Source organism: Panthera tigris, chromosome B1 (assembly GCF_018350195.1).
Source record: "Panthera tigris isolate Pti1 chromosome B1, P.tigris_Pti1_mat1.1, whole genome shotgun sequence".
Lineage (NCBI taxonomy): Eukaryota > Metazoa > Chordata > Mammalia > Carnivora > Felidae > Panthera > Panthera tigris.
The window spans coordinates 158134789-158140788 of NC_056663.1; positions in this window are offsets into that span (position 1 = coordinate 158134789).

Genomic DNA, 6000 nt, shown 5'->3' on the forward strand with positions numbered 1-6000 from the left:
CATGAACAATACTCCAAGCCAGTTCAAGAGGCAAAGCAGGCCAATAGATATCTGCAATATTTTTTATTTATCTTATTGAAATGGCTTAAAATGATGCTTTGAATTCATTAAAAGCTTAAATGGGTGGTGTCTGTGCACATAGCTCTGCAGCACCTCACCATGGACTATGCCAGTATCATGCTGGGTCATGGAATCCAGCCAAGAAAAGCCATTAACCTAGTGATTAACATGGAGGGCATTGTCACATTGAGAATGGATGCTTAACTTTGTCAAGCCACTTCAGTTAAAATTTGCCTTTTCTAGGATTACATTTCCTAAGTACTATTCCAATAAGAGTTGATACTCGCTTTAGGTTCCAAACCTTTTGAGTTTAATTGGTCAAACCAAAGGAAAAGTGTTGCTAGAGAAAATGAGGGAAAAGGTAAAAAGGAATAAATGGTAATTGAGTAGAAAAATATTACTCTAATTTAAATACATATTATGTATAAAAACGACATGCTAATGGTGCCCTGACCTGTCATTTCACGGCTTAGTCATTGGAAAAATGTTTCAGATTGTTCCATGTGCTGGTAGTCCTCATTTTATGTGTGTTACATTCATGAGATTTTCCCATTATTTTCTAGGATTGAAAGGCTTATTTTATTTTATAGATTATTTGTTTGTACTATCATATTTGGCTTTTCTTATATCCTTGAACTTCATCGTTATATTTTTGTACTGTTAGGGGTGTCTGTATGGTTTCCTTGGTATATCTTGAAACCTATTTTTTAAAAAACAACACTCAGATTTGATAATCATTAGGGCAGCTTGTATAAGTTCGCAACTTACTTTTCCACCAAAGACCTTGTCAGTAGCTGCCTGATTTTCTCTGATGTACCTTTTGGCTTTCCCACACAGGTTTTTGAGAACTTGAGTTAATATTGAATTTTATCAGACTTTCTGATTAAAAGGCTTTTTGGGGGGTTTATTTCACTGTGTTTTTTTTTAATAAAACACTTCTTATTGGTGTGGGGAAAAAAAAGATACAGTTGGTTAGTTTAGAAACAAACATTTTCTGAGTGTCTGCCATGGACCAGGCACTATGCCGGACACTGAGCCTAAAAATATAAGTAATATCTCTGTACTTGAGGCACTTGATATTTAGAGGTGAAGACAACATATACACATAGTAGCAATTTGTTGAGGGAGGGAAATACTCAGGGCACTAAGGGAGACTCAGCGTACTAAGAGTACAAAGAAAGCAGAAACTGATCCAGTTTGGAAATTAAGTATAGGCTTCCTAGAAATTAAAATGCCTGAGTTGAGTTCTGAAAGAAGGGTAAGAATATCCATGTGAAGGAAAATAGGAGGAACATTCAAGGCAAAAGGAAAAAAGTGAACACGTGTAGAAATGTGGAATAGCACGAGGTATGCTAAGACAAACACACATTTCCAATTTAAGTGTAAATTATAAGGCATGAAGGTTGGGGAGATGAAGCTGAAGAAGTAGTGTTATGGACTGAATGTTTGTGTCTCCCCAAATTCATATGTTGAAGTTCTAACCTCAGATGTGATAATATTAGGAGGTGAGGCCTTTCAGTGGTTTATTAGGTTCAGATAAGGTCATGAGAGTGCACCCCTGCTGATGGGATTAGTGCCTCTAGAAGAAGAGGAAAAGACACCAGAAGTTCCTCTGTTCACCATGTGAGGACATGGCAAGAAGGTGGCCATCTGCAAGGTGGGAAGAGGGCCTTCACCAGAAACCAATCCGCTAGCACCCTGATCTTGGAACTCCCAGACTCCAGAACTGTGAGAAATAAATGTCTGTTAAGTTACCCAGTCCATGGTACTTTGCTATGGTAGCCCAAGCCAACTAAGACAGGTAGGTAGCAATAGGTTCATGAAAGGCTCTAAATACCTTACGGAAGTTTCCACTTTACTTTGTAAGCAATGGGAAGTCACTGAAGGGTTGTAAGAAGAAGCCACAATCAGAGTTTTATTTTGATAAATAACTGGCAACTATGCTGAGCATGAGCACAAATCATAGAGCAGAGCTACCCATGAAGAGGCTATTGCAGTTAGTCAAGGAGAGAGGAGTTTACAGCTTATAGTGGTATAAACAAAAAAAGATGAAAATTCAACAAATTTGTAGGAAGAGATCAAAATAATCAGATTGCGGTAATTATTGTGTGTGCAGTGAATGGGCTAGTGAAGAGCTAAGAGTAAAACCTGAGTATTATACCTAGAGAATTGGGTAGGTGGCTGTGAAAATAAAGAGTATCCAGAATACAGAAAGAGGCGAGGAAGAAGACACATCTTTGACAAGTAGTGTTTAACCTGCTGCAGAACATCCATGTATGTCCAGCAGAAAGTTGATTTTGAGCCTCATTCTCAGTGGAGAGTCAGAAATGCAAATTTGTATAACATAAGAGACAAAGAGATTTCATAAGCTTCTAGAGAATAAAGAAGAATCTCAGGTGAATAATCAGATATCATAATGGCTTTAGACCTCTTGAAAACAACATTGAAATTCCAAAGACAATGAACCTTAAGGCTGTGATCTCACACAAGTCTCACATGCCAGTACCTATATTTAAGTCTAGAGGGAGAGGCAGGTCTTGAAAATAATTGTGGGTGTAGTTTTCATCCTATGGACTGAAATGGAATCTAATATATAAAAACCCAACCAAATGTGAGAGGTGAATTGGCAAGAAAGCCACACCCTAGACTAAAAAGAAGTGAGACTGTTGAAGATGTAAAACATGGCAGGGCTGTTAACTTGCTAGAAGAAGGATGCAAGCTAACAAGGCTGCTCAGGCACCAAAATGGTATATTTTAATACTCTCTCTTTAGAAACAGCCAAGGACAGAAATGGAAAAGGAAGAATGACTCAGAAGGCAGAGGAAATCTTATAGAAAAAGAGTAAAAAAAGGGGGCAGGGGGAAAAATTAGGAAATTAGAGAACAAGTATACTATAATAGGAGTTTCAAGAAAGAAAATTGGGGAAAAAAATGGTTAGGAGGAAATCACTCAAGAACACTTCTCAGAACTCAAGGAATAGTCTGCAGACTAAAAAGGCCCACAATATACTCAAATAGACTCATACTGAGGCATATCATCATATAGTTTCAGATTACAGGAGGAAAAAGAAGATTCTACAAGCTTTCTGAGAAGAATAAAACAGTTTATAGGATAGAAATCAGAATGCCTTCAGACCTCTCACAGCAATATTGTGAACTAGAAGAAAGTGGGGAAATGGCTGCAATATTAAGAAAAAAATTATTTCCAATCTATAGTACTATATAGATATAGTTTGCCAGGCAAACTAGCAATCAAATATGAGAACAGAGTAAGATTATTTTTAAATACTCAATGTCTGAAAAGTATTTACTTCTCATGCACCATTTCTCAGGAATCTACTAGAGGATGCCCTAACTAAACAGACAGAGTGATCCAAGGAAAAGGAAGTCATGGAATACAGGAAATAGAACACTCAGCACATGAGAAAGGTGAAGGGAATCCCAGGCTAATGGTGACTGAAGATCCCAGGAAGACAGTAGTATACCAGCTATATAGAGGGAAGTGAGTCAGCTATATAGAGGGAAGAGGTCTGAGTAGCGCACTCCAAAGTTAAACTTGCAGAGTGTTATGATATCATTACCAGATGCTTGAATGGACCACATGCTGAGGACACTCACTACACCCTCAAAGAAGTTCTGCTTTTGCATATTTCTGAGAACTGGAGGCTGGCTAATGTGAATTTGAAATCCAAAGTATAGAACAGGACTATATTCCTACTAAAACCAGCACCTGGCTCAATGCAACCCTGCTGATAACCCATTGTGGTGAGAACTATACCTTCCAAGACTAATTCATGATCTTGCCCACTTACCTTTCCAGGAATGCCTAAATTCTCAGAGAAGCAAAGCCAGATTATGACCAGGCAACTCTGTTCAGCTTTTCTTCTGAAACCCCTCATCTATCAGTGGTGGTACCGTCTTCTCTGTCATAGTTAGGTTTGCACTCACTCTCTTTATATTTTCACCCTTCACATTCTTCTTACATGAAAATAACCACTGATAATAAAATATTAAACTGATAATAAAAGAGAAAAGAAAAACATCTGTAGGATATAGATCAATATGATCATAGTGGTATATTTTTCAGAGTCCAGTCAGCAAAACAGAGAACTCATTTATTACACTGCAAACACAGGAATTATTTAACATAAGAGTTAGAAGGCTTAGAGAATGCAGAGGAAACTCTAAGGGAAACTAGAAGTAATAACTGCAGGAAACAGCTGCCATATCCTTGGTCTGGTAAAACTAAAGGAGATGGGGTTACAAGAATCCAGACACATAAAAGAGGGGCTGGAGGGGTGAGTTCAGACATTTGAGGGATCCCCTCTGTCTCATCTGTACTTTTGAGAGGTCCCTGAAGTTGGTTCTGGAAGTGCCAAAAGAACGTGGAGGCCGGGGGAAAATTACCACTGGTGAATATTGAATGGAATGAGAAGAAACTGAGAAGTGCCTTCTCCCTCTTCTCACTCCCTATTGATAAAAACCTTCCAGGAAGCCATCTGGTAAAGCAGTCTGGGGAATGTCATTGGCAAAGGCACAGCCCCAGCTGCCCCAGCTACAGCATCACAAACAGAGTAAGGGAAGACAAACTTGCTGCTGAGGATTCTAGATAATAACAAGCTCAGCTGGCTACATCTGGAGATGAAACTAAAGACAGGGAAGGGTTTTGCTTTTTCTCTGCCATTTGAATCTTTTACAAGAATATATCTACATTTTACTTGAAATTTTAAAATGAAAAATCTTTAAGGGAAGCTTTAAGTTGATTATCAAATGAACTATACTTATATTTGTCTAATACATTCATGAAAGGAATAAAACTTTCATAAGAAAGATACTATTTTCTTTCACTTTATGTTGTGTGGTATGAAGAAATTTTTAAATAACTAATTTAAAACAGATTTTTTAGTATTTTATGGTGAATATATTTTATGATGAAAAACTAAAACTTGAAAATGCAAAGCTCCCTTATGGAGAACTCTGTCAAAAAACTGAAAATTTGTTATATACTGGTCATGAAGTGATAAGGTCACAACACTGAGCCAAAAAGACCTGGCCTTGAATCCCTACTCCACCACTCACTAATTGGGCAAATTGCTTCACCTTTCAAAGCCTCAGTTTCCTCAATCTATAAAATGAGGAAAAGATTTCCAGATGAAAATATGGCAGCATCTTAAGTGAGAATAGATTAAATGGTTGTCATTAAAGAGAGCACAGAACAGGAAGATTTTAGAAATCATTGGCTGAAAAAGACTGAAAATATTCGAACAGATAAATGTTTCACCTAAGCTGTATATTTCTCTAGATCTTTCTTAGTTGATGTTACGGTTTTTCTTAAATTGAGAACACAAGTAGAGGCAATAAAGGAGTTGCTCGTTAGAGATTTGATGCTGTTATTTGAATATGTCTAACTTATGGAAAGTATAATATGCTGGATGTTGTGCTAATCTCTGCTAAAAAAAAAAAAAGCCTAACTGGTTGGCTCACATGGTCATAAACTCAAGACACCAACAGCACATACGCAAGCAAAGTATGTTCTTGGCTTTGGGACTGCCATTGCTATTTGCAGAGACTAGTGATGTTTGCCTGATTCCAAGACAACAGGAATTACTTCAGTCTTTGTTTAAATTTCATCTTGAATTACTGTATATCAAGTTTTTTGGTTTGCTGACATTGTTTTCCAGACCTACACAGTTGTCATTTCGTGTGAGGCTGGGTTTCCATCTGTCCTTACATTTTACTCTTCTGCTTCGTAGCTACTCACTGAATTCTCCAATGCTCACCTAGTCTGGGTTTATATACTTATATATCACTAGATACAATGGTAAACCTGGGCATCAGCTTTAGTCATTCACCCATTCATTCTTAAATTCATACATTTATTGTCTTCTAAATATTGAATTCCATGCTTGATACTGTATATACAAAAATAAACAAAGCAATA